Raw genomic sequence first — 15,557 nt, 5'->3', positions numbered from 1 at the left:
GTTTTGTTACCCAGAATCCTTTGCAAACCTCAAAATTTGGCTAAAAAAACACATGGTCCTCACATTTCTGTGGCAGAAAGTTCTGGAATCTGAGAGGAGCCACAAATTTCCTTCCACCCAGCGTTCCCCCAAGTCTCCCGATAAAAATGATACCTCACTTGTGTGGGTAGGCCTAGCGTCCGCGACAGGAAACGCCCCAAAGCGCAACGTGGACACATCCAAAATTTTGGAAGAAAACAGAGGTGTTTTTTGCGAAGTGCCTACCTGTAGATTTTGGCCTCTAGCTCAGCAGGCACCTAGGGAAACCTACCAAACCTGTGCATTTCTGAAAACTAGAGACCTAGGGGAATCAAAGGAGGGGTGACTTGCGGGGCTCGGACCAGGTTCTGTTACCCAGAATCCTTTGCAAACCTCACAATGTGGCTAAAAAAACACATGTTACTCACATTTTTGTGGCAGGAAGTTCTGGAATCTGAGAGGAGCCACAAATTTCCTTCCACCCAGCGTTCCCCCAAGTCTCCCGATAAAAATGATACCTCACTTGTGTTGGTAGGCCTAGCGCCCGCAACAGGAAACGCCCCAAAGCGCAACGTGGACACATCCAAATTTTTGGAAGAAAACAGAGGTGTTTTTTGCGAAGTGCCTACCTGTAGATTTTGGCCTGTAGCTCAGCCGGCACCTAGGGAAACCTACCAAACCTGTGCATTTCTGAAAACTAGAGATCTAGGGGAATCCAAGGAGGGGTGGCTTGCGGGGCTCGGACCAGGTTCTGTTACCCAGAATCCTTTGCAAACCTCAAAATGTGGCTAAAAAAACGCATGTTCCTCACATTTCTGTGGCAGAAAGTTCTGGAATCTGAGAGGAGCCACAAATTTCCTTCCACCCAGCGTTCCCCCAAGTCTCCCGATAAAAATGATACCTCACTTGTGTTGGTAGGCCTAGCGCCCGCAACAGGAAACGCCCCAAAGCGCAACGTGGACACATCCACATTTTTGGAAGAAAACAGAGGTGTTTTTTGCGAATTGCCTACCTGTAGATTTTGGCCTCTAGCTCAGCCGGCACCTAGGGAAACCTACCAAACCTGTGCATTCATGAAAACTAGAGACCTAGGGGAATCCAAGGAGGGGTGACTTGCGGGGCTCGGACCAGGTTCTGTTACCCAGAATCCTTTGCAAACCTCAACATTTGGCTAAAAAAACGCATGTTCCTCACATTTCTGTGGCAGAAAGTTCTGGAATCTGAGAGGAGCCACAAATTTCCTTCCACCCAGCGTTCCCCCAAGTCTCCAGATAAAAATGATACCTCACTTGTGTGGGTAGGCCTAGCCCCCGCGACAGGAAATGCCCCAAAACGCAACGTGGACACATCCCATTTTTTTAAAGAAAACAGTGCCTACCTGTGGATTTTGGCCTGTAGCTCAGCCGGCACCTAGGGAAACCTACCAAACCTGTGCATTTCTGAAAACTAGAGACCTTGGGGAATCCAAGATGGGGTGACTTGCGGGGCTCGGACCAGGTTCTGTTACCCAGAATCCTTTGCAAACCTCAAAATTTGGCTAAAAAAACACATGTTCCTCACATTTTTGTGGCAGAAAGTTCTGGAATCTGAGAGGAGCCACAAATTTCCTTCCACCCAGCGTTCCCCCAAGTCTCCCGATAAAAATGATACCTCACTTGTGTTGGTAGGCCTAGCGCCCGCAACAGGAAACGCCCCAAAGCGCAACGTGGACACATCCAAATTTTTGGAAGAAAACAGAGGTGTTTTTTGCGAATTGCCTACCTGTAGATTTTGGCCTCTAGCTCAGCCGGCACCTAGGGAAACCTACCAAACCTGTGCATTCATGAAAACTAGAGACCTAGGGGAATCCAAGGAGGGGTGACTTGCGGGGCTCGGACCAGGTTCTGTTACCCAGAATCCTTTGCAAACCTCAACATTTGGCTAAAAAAACGCATGTTCCTCACATTTCTGTGGCAGAAAGTTCTGGAATCTGAGAGGAGCAACAAATTTCCTTCCACCCAGCGTTCCCCCAAGTCTCCCGATAAAAATGATACCTCACTTGTGTGGGTAGGCCTAGCCCCCGCGACAGGAAATGCCCCAAAATGCAACATGGACACATCCCATTTTTTTAAAGAAAACAGTGCCTACCTGTGGATTTTGGCCTGTAGCTCAGCCGGCACCTAGGGAAACTTATCAAACCTGTGCATTTCTGAAAACTAGAGACCTAGGGGAATCCAAGATGGGGGGACTTGCGGGGCTCGGACCAGGTTCTGTTACCCAGAATCCTTTGCAAACCTGAAAATTTGGCTAAAAAAACACATGTTCCTCACATTTCTGTGGCAGAAAGTTCTGGAATCTGAGAGGAGCCACAAATTTCCTTCCACCCAGCGTTCCCCCAAGTCTCCCGATAAAAATGATACCTCACTTGTGTGGGTAGGCCTAGCGCCTGCGACAGGAAACGCCCCAAAGCTCAACGTGGACACATCCAAATTTTTGGAAGAAAACAGAGGTGTTTTTTGCGAAGTGCCTACCTGTAGATTTTGGCCTCTAGCTCAGCCGGCACCTAGGGAAACCTACCAAACCTGTGCATTTCCGAAAACTAGAGTCCTAGGGGAATCAAAGGAGGGGTGACTTGCGGGGCTCGCACCAGGTTCTGTTACCCAGAATCCTTTGCAAACCTCAAAATTTGGCTAAAAAAACACATGGTCCTCACATTTCTGTGGCAGAAAGTTCTGGAATCTGAGAGGAGCCACAAATTTCCTTCCACCCAGCGTTCCCCCAAGTCTCCCGATAAAAATGATACCTCACTTGTGTGGGTAGACATAGCGCCTGCAACAGGAAACGCCCCAAAGCGCAACGTGGACACATCCAAATTTTTGGAAGAAAACAGAGGTGTTTTTTGCGAAGTGCCTACCTGTAGATTTTGGCCTCTAGCTCAGCAGGCACCTAGGGAAACCTACCAAACCTGTGCATTTCTGAAAACTAGAGACCTAGGGGAATCAAAGGAGGGGTGACTTGCGGGGCTCGGACCAGGTTCTGTTACCCAGAATCCTTTGCAAACCTCACAATGTGGCTAAAAAAACACATTTTCCTAACATTTCTGTGGCAGAAAGTTCTGGAATCTGAGAGGAGCCACAAATTTCCTTCTACCCAGCGTTCCCCCAAGTCTCCCGATAAAAATGATACTCACTTGTGTGGGTAGGCCTAGCGCCTGCAACAGGAAACGCCCCAAAGCGCAACGTGGACACATCCAAAATTTTGGAAGAAAACAGAGGTGTTTTTTGCGAAGTGCCTACCTGTAGATTTTGGCCTCTAGCCCAGCCGGCACCTATGGAAACCTACCAAACCTGTGAAGTTCTGAAAACTAGAGACCTACGGGAATCCAAGGAGGGGTGACTTGCGGGGCTCGGACCAGGTTCTGTTACCCAGAATCATTTGCAAACCTCAAAATTTGGCTAAAAAAACACATGGTCCTCACATTTCTGTGGCAGAAAGTTCTAGAATCTGAGAGGAGCCACAAATTTCCTTCCACCCAGCGTACCCCTTAGTCTCCCAATAAAAATATAGCTCACTTGTGTGGGTAGGCCTAGCGTCCGCGACAGGAAACGCCCCAAAGCGCAACGTGGACACATCCAAAATTTTGGAAGAAAACAGAGGTCTTTTTTGCGAAGTGCCTACCTGTAGATTTTGGCCTCTAGCTCAGCCGGCACCTAGGGAAACCTACAAAACCTGTGAAGTTCTGAAAACTAAAGACCTACGGGAATCCAAGGAGGGGTGACTTGCGGGGCTCGGACCATGTTTTGTTACCCAGAATCCTTTGCAAACCTCAAAATTTGGCTAAAAAAACACATGGTCCTCACATTTCTGTGGCAGAAAGTTCTGGAATCTGAGAGGAGCCACAAATTTCCTTCCACCCAGCGTTCCCCCAAGTCTCCCGATAAAAATTATACCTCACTTGTGTGGGTAGGCCTAGCGTCCGCGACAGGAAACGCCCCAAAGCGCAACGTGGACACATCCAAAATTTTGGAAGAAAACAGAGGTGTTTTTTGCGAAGTGCCTACCTGTAGATTTTGGCCTCTAGCTCAGCCGCCACCTAGGGAAACCTACCAAACCTGTGCATTTCTGAAAACTAGAGATCTAGGGGAATCCAAGGAGGGGTGACTTGCGGGGCTCGGACCAGGTTCTGTTACCCAGAATTCTTTGCAAACCTCAAAATGTGGCTAAAAAAACGCATGTTCCTCACATTTCTGTGGCAGAAAGTTCTGGAATCTGAGAGGAGCCACAAATTTCCTTCCACCCAGCGTTCCCCCAAGTCTCCCGATAAAAATGATACCTCACTTGTGTGGGTAGACATAGCGCCTGCAACAGGAAACGCCCCAAAGCGCAACGTGGACACATCCAAATTTTTGGAAGAAAACAGAGGTGTTTTTTGCGAAGTGCCTACCTGTAGATTTTGGCCTCTAGCTCAGCAGGCACCTAGGGAAACCTACCAAACCTGTGCATTTCTGAAAACTAGAGACCTAGGGGAATCAAAGGAGGGGTGACTTGCGGGGCTCGGACCAGGTTCTGTTACCCAGAATCCTTTGCAAACCTCACAATGTGGCTAAAAAAACACATGTTACTCACATTTTTGTGGCAGAAAGTTCTGGAATCTGAGAGGAGCCACAAATTTCCTTCCACCCAGCGTTCCCCCAAGTCTCCCGATAAAAATGATACCTCACTTGTGTTGGTAGGCCTAGCGCCCGCAACAGGAAACGCCCCAAAGCGCAACGTGGACACATCCAAATTTTTGGAAGAAAACAGAGGTGTTTTTTGCGAAGTGCCTACCTGTAGATTTTGGCCTGTAGCTCAGCCGGCACCTAGGGAAACCTACCAAACCTGTGCATTTCTGAAAACTAGAGATCTAGGGGAATCCAAGGAGGGGTGACTTGCGGGGCTCGGACCAGGTTCTGTTACCCAGAATCCTTTGCAAACCTCAAAATGTGGCTAAAAAAACGCATGTTCCTCACATTTCTGTGGCAGAAAGTTCTGGAATCTGAGAGGAGCCACAAATTTCCTTCCACCCAGCGTTCCCCCAAGTCTCCCGATAAAAATGATACCTCACTTGTGTTGGTAGGCCTAGCGCCCGCAACAGGAAACGCCCCAAAGCGCAACGTGGACACATCCAAATTTTTGGAAGAAAACAGAGGTGTTTTTTGCGAATTGCCTACCTGTAGATTTTGGCCTCTAGCTCAGCCGGCACCTAGGGAAACCTACCAAACCTGTGCATTCATTAAAACTAGAGACCTAGGGGAATCCAAGGAGGGGTGACTTGCGGGGCTCGGACCAGGTTCTGTTACCCAGAATCCTTTGCAAACCTCAACATTTGGCTAAAAAAACGCATGTTCCTCACATTTCTGTGGCAGAAAGTTCTGGAATCTGAGAGGAGCAACAAATTTCCTTCCACCCAGCGTTCCCCCAAGTCTCCCGATAAAAATGATACCTCACTTGTGTGGGTAGGGCTAGCCCCCGCGACAGGAAATGCCCCAAAACGCAACGTGGACACATCCCATTTTTTTAAAGAAAACAGTGCCTACCTGTGGATTTTGGCCTGTAGCTCAGCCGGCACCTAGGGAAACTTACCAAACCTGTGCATTTCTGAAAACTAGAGACCTAGGGGAATCCAAGATGGGGGGACTTGCGGGGCTCAGACCTGGTTCTGTTACCCAGAATCCTTTGCAAACCTAAATATTTGGCTAAAAAAACACATGTTCCTCACATTTTTGTGGCAGAAAGTTCTGGAATCAGAGAGGAGCCACAAATTTCCTTCCACCCAGCGTTCCCCAAGTCTCCCGATAAAAATGATACCTCACTTGTGTGGGTAGGTCTAGCCCCCGCGACAGGAAATGCCCCAAAACGCAACGTGGACACATCCCATTTTTTTAAAGAAAACAGTGCCTACCTGTGGATTTTGGCCTGTAGCTCAGCCGGCACCTAGGGAAACTTATCAAACCTGTGCATTTCTGAAAACTAGAGACCTAGGGGAATCCAAGATGGGGGGACTTGCGGGGCTCGGACCAGGTTCTGTTACCCAGAATCCTTTGCAAACCTCAAAATTTGGCTAAAAAAACACATGTTCCTCACATTTCTGTGGCAGAAAGTTCTGGAATCTGAGAGGAGCCACAAATTTCCTTCCACCCAGCGTTCCCCCAAGTCTCCCGATAAAAATGATACCTCACTTGTGTGGGTAGGCCTAGCGCCTGCGACAGGAAACGCCCCAAAGCTCAACGTGGACACATCCACATTTTTGGAAGAAAACAGAGGTGTTTTTTGCGAAGTGCCTACCTGTAGATTTTGGCCTCTAGCTCAGCCGGCACCTAGGGAAACCTACCAAACCTGTGCATTTCCGAAAACTAGAGTCCTAGGGGAATCAAAGGAGGGGTGACTTGCGGGGCTCGCACCAGGTTCTGTTACCCAGAATCCTTTGCAAACCTCAAAATTTGGCTAAAAAAACACATGGTCCTCACATTTCTGTGGCAGAAAGTTCTGGAATCTGAGAGGAGCCACAAATTTCCTTCCACCCAGCGTTCCCCCAAGTGTCCCGATAAAAATGATACCTCACTTGTGTGGGTAGCCATAGCGCCTGCAACAGGAAACGCCCCAAAGCGCAACGTGGACACATCCAAATTTTTGGAAGAAAACAGAGGTGTTTTTTGCGAAGTGCCTACCTGTAGATTTTGGCCTCTAGCTCAGCAGGCACCTAGGGAAACCTACCAAACCTGTGCATTTCTGAAAACTAGAGACCTAGGGGAATCAAAGGAGGGGTGACTTGCGGGGCTCGGACCAGGTTCTGTTACCCAGAATCCTTTGCAAACCTCACAATGTGGCTAAAAAAACACATTTTCCTCACATTTCTGTGGCAGAAAGTTCTGGAATCTGAGAGGAGCCACAAATTTCCTTCTACCCAGCGTTCCCCCAAGTCTCCCGATAAAAATGATACCTCACTTGTGTGGGTAGGCCTAGCGCCTGCAACAGGAAACGCCCCAAAGCGCAACGTGGACACATCCAAAATTTTGGAAGAAAACAGAGGTGTTTTTTGCGAAGTGCCTACCTGTAGATTTTGGCCTCTAGCTCAGCCGGCACCTAGGGAAAACCTACCAAACCTGTGAAGTTCTGAAAACTAGAGACCTACGGGAATCCAAGGAGGGGTGACTTGCGGGGCTCGGACCAGGTTCTGTTACCCAGAATCCTTTGCAAACCTCAAAATTTGGCTAAAAAAACACATGGTCCTCACATTTCTGTGGCAGAAAGTTCTAGAATCTGAGAGGAGCCACAAATTTCCTTCCACCCAGCGTACCCCTTAGTCTCCCAATAAAAATATAGCTCACTTGTGTGGGTAGGCCTAGCGTCCGCGACAGGAAACGCCCCAAAGCGCAACGTGGACACATCCAAAATTTTGGAAGAAAACAGAGGTGTTTTTTGCGAAGTGCCTACCTGTAGATTTTGGCCTCTAGCTCAGCCGGCACCTAGGGAAACCTACAAAACCTGTGAAGTTCTGAAAATTAGAGACCTACGGGAATCCAAGGAGGGGTGACTTGCGGGGCTCGGACCATGTTCTGTTACCCAGAATCCTTTGCAAACCTCAAAATTTGGCTAAAAAAACACATGGTCCTCACATTTCTGTGGCAGAAAGTTCTGGAATCTGAGAGGAGCCACAAATTTCCTTCCACCCAGCGTTCCCCCAAGACTCCCGATAAAAATTATACCTCACTTGTGTGGGTAGGCCTAGCGTCCGCGACAGGAAACGCCCCAAAGCGCAACGTGGACACATCCAAAATTTTGGAAGAAAACAGAGGTGTTTTTTGCGAAGTGCCTACCTGTAGATTTTGGCCTCTAGCTCAGCCGCCACCTAGGGAAACCTACCAAACCTGTGCATTTCTGAAAACTAGAGATCTAGGGGAATCCAAGGAGGGGTGACTTGCGGGGCTCGGACCAGGTTCTGTTACCCAGAATCCTTTGCAAACCTCAAAATGTGGCTAAAAAAACGCATGTTCCTCACATTTCTGTGGCAGAAAGTTCTGGAATCTGAGAGGAGCCACAAATTTCCTTCCACCCAGCGTTCCCCCAAGTCTCCCGATAAAAATTATACCTCACTTGTGTGGGTAGGTCTAGCCCCCACGACAGGAAATGCCCCAAAATGCAACGTGGACACATCCCATTTTTTTAAAGAAAACAGTGCCTACCTGTGGATTTTGGCCTGTAGCTCAGCCGGCACCTAGGGAAACCTACAAAACCTGTGCATTTCTGAAAACTAGAGACCTAGGGGAATCCAAGATGGGTTGACTTGCGGGGCTCGGACCAGGTTCTGTTACCCAGAATCCTTTGCAAACATAAAAATTTGGCTAAAAAAACACATGTTCCTCACATTTTTGTGGCAGAAAGTTCTGGAATCTGAGAGGAGCCACACATTTCCTTCCACCCAGCGTTCCCCAAGTCTCCCGATAAAAATGATACCTCACTTGTGTGGATAGGCCTAGCGCCCGCAACAGGAAACGCCCCAAAGCGCAACGTGGACACATCCAAATTTTTGGAAGAAAACAGAGGTGTTTTTTGCGAAGTGCCTACCTGTAGATTTTGGCCTCTAGCTCAGCCGGCACCTAGGGAAACCTACCAAATCTGTGCATTTCTGAAAACTAGAGACCTAGGGGAATCCAAGGAGGGGTGACTTGCGGGGCTCGGACCAGGTTCTGTTACCCAGAATCCTTTGCAAACCTCAAAATTTGGCTAAAAAAACACATGTTCCTCACATTTCTGTGGCAGAAAGTTCTGTAATCTGAGAGGAGCCACAAATTTCCTTCCACCCAGCGTTCCCCCAAGTCTCCCAATAAAAATGATACCTCACTTGTGTGGGTAGGCCTAGCGCCCGCGACAGGAAACGCCCCAAAGCGCAACGTGGACACATCCAAAATTTTGGAAGAAAACAGAGGTGTTTTTTGCGAAGTGCCTACCTGTAGATTTTGGCCTCTAGCTCAGCCGGCACCTAGGGAAATCTACCAAACCTGTGAAGTTCTGAAAACTAGAGACCTACGGGAATCCAAGGAGGGGTGACTTGCGGGGCTCGGACCAGGTTCTGTTACCCAGAATCCTTTGCAAACCTCAAAATTTGGCTACAAAAAACACATGGTCCTCACATTTCTGTGGCAGAAAGTTCTGGAATCTGAGAGGAGCCACAAATTTCCTTCCACCCAGCGTATCCCTAAGTCTCCCAATAAAAATGATACCTCACTTGTGTGGGTAGGCCTAGCGTCCGCGACAGGAAACGCCCCAAAGCGCAACGTGGACACATCCAAAATTTTGGAAGAAAACAGAGGTGTTTTTTGCGAAGTGCCTACCTGTAGATTTTGGCCTCTAGCTCAGCCGGCACCTAGGGAAACCTACAAAACCTGTGAAGTTCTGAAAACTAGAGACCTACGGGAATCCAAGGAGGGGTGACTTGCGGGGCTCGGACCATGTTCTGTTACCTAGAATCCTTTGCAAACCTCAAAATTTGGCTAAAAAAACACATGGTCCTCACATTTCTGTGGCAGAAAGTTCTGGAATCTGAGAGGAGCCACAAATTTCCTTCCACCCAGCGTTCCCCCAAGTCTCCCGATAAAAATTATACCTCACTTGTGTGGGTAGGCCTAGCGCCTGCGACAGGAAACGCCCCAAAGCTCAACGTGGACACATCCAAATTTTTGGAAGAAAACAGAGGTGTTTTTTGCGAAGTGCCTACATGTAGATTTTGGCCTCTAGCTCAGCCGGCACCTAGGGAAACCTACCAAACCTGTGCATTTCCGAAAACTAGAGTCCTAGGGGAATTAAAGGAGGGGTGACTTGCGGGGCTCGGACCAGGTTCTGTTACCCAGAATCCTTTGCAAACCTCAAAATTTGGCTAAAAAAACACATGTTCCTCACATTTCTGTGGCAGAAAGTTCTGGAATCTGAGAGGAGCCACAAATTTCCTTCCACCCAGCGTTCCCCCAAGTCTCCCGATAAAAATGATACCTCACTTGTGTGGGTAGGCCTAGCGCCTGCGACAGGAAACGCCCCAAAGCTCAACGTGGACACATCCAAATTTTTGGAAGAAAACAGAGGTGTTTTTTGCGAAGTGCCAACCTGTAGATTTTGGCCTCTAGCTCAGCAGGCACCTAGGGACACCTACCAAACCTGTGCATTTCTGAAAACTAGAGACCTAGGGGACTCAAAGGAGGGGTGACTTGCGGGGCTCGGACCAGGTTCTGTTACCCAGAATCCTTTGCAAACCTCAAAATTTGGCTAAAAAAACACATGTTCCTCACATTTCTGTGGCAGAAAGTTCTGTAATCTGAGAGGAGCCACAAATTTCCTTCCACCCAGCGTTCCCCCAAGTCTCCCGATAAAAATGATACCTCACTTGTGTGGGTAGGCCTAGCGCCCGCGACAGGAAACGCCCCAAAGCGCAACGTGGACACATCCAAAATTTTGGAAGAAAACAGAGGTGTTTTTTGCGAAGTGCCTACCTGTAGATTTTGGCCTCTAGCTCAGCCGGCACCTAGGGAAACCTACCAAACCTGTGAAGTTCTGAAAACTAGAGACCTACGGGAATCCAAGGAGGGGTGACTTGCGGGGCTCGGACCAGGTTCTGTTACCCAGAATCCTTTGCAAACCTCAAAATTTGGCTAAAAAAACACATGGTCCTCACATTTCTGTGGCAGAAAGTTCTGGAATCTGAGAGGAGCCACAAATTTCCTTCCACCCAGCGTATCCCTAAGTCTCCCAATAAAAATTATACCTCACTTGTGTGGGTAGGCCTAGCGTCCGCGACAGGAAACGCCCCAAAGCGCAACGTGGACACATCCAAAATTTTGGAAGAAAACAGAGGTGTTTTTTGCGAAGTGCCTACCTGTAGATTTTGGCCTCTAGCTCAGCCGGCACCTAGGGAAACCTACAAAACCTGTGAAGTTCTGAAAACTAGAGACCTACGGGAATCCAAGGAGGGGTGACTTGCGGGGCTCGGACCATGTTCTGTTACCCAGAATCCTTTGCAAACCTCAAAATTTGGCTAAAAAAACACATGGTCCTCACATTTCTGTGGCAGAAAGTTCTGGAATCTGAGAGGAGCCACAAATTTCCTTCCACCCAGCGTTCCCCCAAGTCTCCCGATAAATATTATACCTCACTTGTGTGGGTAGGCCTAGCGCCTGCGACAGGAAGCGCCCCAAAGCTCAACGTGGACACATCCAAATTTTTGGAAGAAAACAGAGGTGTTTTTTGCGAAGTGCCTACCTGTAGATTTTGGCCTCTAGCTCAGCAGGCACCTAGGGAAACCTACCAAACCTGTGCATTTCTGAAAACTAGAGACCTAGGGGAATCAAAGGAGGGGTGACTTGCGGGGCTCGGACCAGGTTCTGTTACCCAGAATCCTTTGCAAACCTCACAATGTGGCTAAAAAAACACATTTTCCTCACATTTCTGTGGCAGAAAGTTCTGGAATCTGAGAGGAGCCACAAATTTCCTTCCACCCAGCGTTCCCCCAAGTCTCCCGATAAAAATGATACCTCACTTGTGTGGGTAGGCCTAGCGCCTGCAACAGGAAACGCCCCAAAGCGCAACGTGGACACATCCAAATTTTTGGAAGAAAACAGAGGTGTTTTTTGCGAAGTGCCTACCTGTAGATTTTGGCATCTAGCTCAGCAGGCACCTAGGGACACCTACCAAACCTGTGCATTTCTGAAAACTAGAGACCTAGGGGAATCAAAGGAGGGGTGACTTGCGGGGCTCGGACCAGGTTCTGTTACCCAGAATCCTTTGCAAACCTCAAAATTTGGCTAAAAAAACACATGTTCCTCACATTTCTGTGGCAGAAAGTTCTGTAATCTGAGAGGAGCCACAAATTTCCTTCCACCCAGCGTTCCCCCAAGTCTCCCAATAAAAATGATGCCTCACTTGTGTGGGTAGGCCTAGCGCCCGCAACAGGAAATGCCCCAAAGCGCAACGTGGACACATCCAAAATTTTGAAAGAAAACAGAGGTGTTTTTTGCGAAGTGCCTACCTGTAGATTTTGGCCTCTAGCTCAGCCGGCACCTAGGGAAACCTACCAAATCTGTGAAGTTCTGAAAACTAGAGACCTACGGGAATCCAAGGAGGGGTGACTTGCGGGGCTCGGACCAAGTTCTGCTACCCAGAATCCTTTGCAAACCTCAAAATTTGGCTAAAAAAACACATGGTCCTCACATTTCTGTGGCAGAAAGTTCTGGAATCTGAGAGGAGCCACAAATTTCCTTCCACCCAGCGTACCCCTAAGTCTCCCAATCAAAATTATACCTCACTTGTGTGGGTAGGCCTAGCGTCCGCGACAGGAAACGCCCCAAAGCGCAACGTGGACACATCCAAATTTTTGGAAGAAAACAGAGGTGTTTTTTTTCCGAAGTGCCTACCTGTAGATTTTGGCCTCTAGCTCAGCCGGCACCTAGGGAAACCTACAAAACCTGTGAAGTTCTGAAAACTAGAGACCTACGGGAATCCAAGGAGGGGTGACTTGCGGGGCTCGGACCATGTTCTGTTACCCAGAATCCTTTGCAAACCTCAAAATTTGGCTAAAAAAACACATGGTCCTCACATTTCTGTGGCAGAAAGTTCTGGAATCTGAGAGGAGCCACAAATTTCCTTCCACCCAGCGTTCCCCCAAGTCTCCCGATAAAAATTATACCTCACTTGTGTGGGTAGGCCTAGCGTCCGCGACAGGAAACGCCCCAAAGCTCAACGTGGACACATCCAAAATTTTGGAAGAAAACAGAGGTGTTTTTTGCGAAGTGCCTACCTGTAGATTTTGGCCTCTAGCTCAGCCGGCACCTAGGGAAACCTACCAAACCTGTGCATTTCTGAAAACTAGAGATCTAGGGGAATCCAAGGAGGGGTGACTTGCGGGGCTCGGACCAGGTTCTGTTACCCAGAATCCTTTGCAAACCTCAAAATTTGGCAAAAAAATGCATGTTCCTCACATTTCTGTAGCAGAAAGTTCTGGAATCTGAGAGGAGCCACAAATTTCCTTCCACCCAGCGTTCCCCCACGTCTCCCGATAAAAATGATACCTCACTTGTGTGGGTAGGCCTGGCGCCTGCGACAGGAAACGCCCCAAAGCTCAACGTGGACACATCCAAATTTTTGGAAGAAAACAGAGGTGTTTTTTGCGAAGTGCCTACCTGTAGATTTTGGCGTCTAGCTCAGCCGGCACCTAGGGAAACCTACCAAACCTGTGCATTTCTGAAAACTAGAGACCTAGGGGAATCCAAGGAGGGGTGACTTGCGGGGCTCGGACCAGGTTCTGTTACCCAGAATCCTTTGCAAACCTCAAAATTGGCTAAAAAAACACATGTTCCTCACATTTCTGTTGCAGAAAGTTCTGTAATCTGAGAGGAGCCACAAATTTCCTTCCACCCAACGTTCCCCCAAGTCTCCCGATAAAAATGATACCTCACTTGTGTGGGTAGGCCTAGCGCCCGCGACAGGAAACGCCCCAAAGCGCAACGTGGACACATCCAAAATTTTTGAAGAAAACAGAGGTGTTTTTTGCGAAGTGCCTACCTGTAGATTTTGGCCTCTAGCTCAGCCGGCACCTAGGGAAACCTACAAAACCTGTGAAGTTCTGAAAACTAGAGACCTACGGGAATCCAAGGAGGGGTGACTTGCGGGGCTCGGACCATGTTCTGTTACCCAGAATCCTTTGCAAACCTCAAAATTTGGCTAAAAAAACACATGGTCCTCACATTTCTGTGGCAGAAAGTTCTGGAATCTGAGAGGAGCCACAAATTTCCTTCCACCCAGCGTTCCCCCAAGTCTCCCGATAAAAATTATACCTCACTTGTGTGGGTAGGCCTAGCGCCTGCGACAGGAAACGCCCCAAAGCTCAACGTGGACACATCCAAATTTTTGGAAGAAAACAGAGGTGTTTTTTGCGAAGTGCCTACCTGTAGATTTTGGCCTCTAGCTCAGCCGGCACCTAGGGAAACCTACCAAACCTGTGCATTTCCGAAAACTAGAGTCCTAGGGGAATTAAAGGAGGGGTGACTTGCGGGGCTCGGACCAGGTTCTGTTACCCAGAATCCTTTGCAAACCTCAAAATTTGGCTAAAAAAACACATGTTCCTCACATTTCTGTGGCAGAAAGTTCTGGAATCTGAGAGGAGCCACAAATTTCCTTCCACCCAGCGTTTTCCCAAGTCTCCCAATAAAAATGATACCTCACTTGTGTGGGTAGGCCTAGCGCCTGCAACAGGAAACGCCCCAAAGCGCAACGTGGACACATCCAAATTTTTGGAAGAAAACAGAGGTGTTTTTTGCGAAGTGCCTACCTGTAGATTTTGGCCTCTAGCTCCGCAGGCACCTAGGGAAACCTACCAAACCTGTGCATTTCTGAAAACTAGAGACCTAGGGGAATCAAAGGAGGGGTGACTTGCGGGGCTCGGACCAGGTTCTGTTACCCAGAATCCTTTGCAAACCTCAAAATTTGGCTAAAAAAACACATGTTCCTCACATTTCTGTGGCAGAAAGTTCTGGAATCTGAGAGGAGCCACAAATTTCCTTCCACCCAGCGTTCCCCCAAGTCTCCCAATAAAAATGATGCCTCACTTGTGTGGGTAGGCCTAGCGCCCGCGACAGGAAACGCCCCAAAGCGCAACGTGGACACATCCAAAATTTTGAAAGAAAACAGAGGTGTTTTTTGCGAAGTGCCTACCTGTAGATTTTGGCCTCTAGCTCAGCCGGCACCTAGGGAAACCTACCAAACCTGTGAAGTTCTGAAAACTAGAGACCTACGGGAATCCAAGGAGGGGTGACTTGCGGGGCTCGGACCAAGTTCTGCTACCCAGAATCCTTTGCAAACCTCAAAATTTGGCTAAAAAAACACATGGTCCTCACATTTCTGTGGCAGAAAGTTCTGGAATCTGAGAGGAGCCACAAATTTCCTTCCACCCAGCGTACCCCTAAGTCTCCCAATCAAAATTATACCTCACTTGTGTGGGTAGGCCTAGCTTCCGCGACAGGAAACGCCCCAAAGCGCAACGTGGACACATCCAAATTTTTGGAAGAAAACAGAGGTGTTTTTTTTGCGAAGTGCCTACCTGTAGATTTTGGCCTCTAGCTCAGCCGGCACCTAGGGAAACCTACAAAACCTGTGAAGCTCTGAAAACTAGAGACCTACGGGAATCCAAGGAGGGGTGACTTGCGGGGCTCGGACCATGTTCTGTTACCCAGAATCCTTTGCAAACCTCAAAATTTGGCTAAAAAAACACATGGTCCTCACATTTCTGTAGCAGAAAGTTCTGGAATCTGAGAGGAGCCACAAATTTCCTTCCACCCAGCGTTCCCCCAAGTCTCCCGATAAAAATTATACCTCACTTGTGTGGGTAGGCCTAGCGTCCGCGACAGGAAACGCCCCAAAGCGCAACGTGGACACATCCAAAATTTTGGAAGAAAACAGAGGTGTTTTTTGCGAAGTGCCTACCTGTAGATTTTGGCCTCTAGCTCAGCCGGCACCTAGGGAAACCTACCAAACCTGTGCAT

Source organism: Pleurodeles waltl, chromosome 8 (assembly GCF_031143425.1).
Source record: "Pleurodeles waltl isolate 20211129_DDA chromosome 8, aPleWal1.hap1.20221129, whole genome shotgun sequence".
NCBI lineage: Eukaryota > Metazoa > Chordata > Amphibia > Caudata > Salamandridae > Pleurodeles > Pleurodeles waltl.
Note: the sequence above shows the minus strand (reverse complement) of the source record.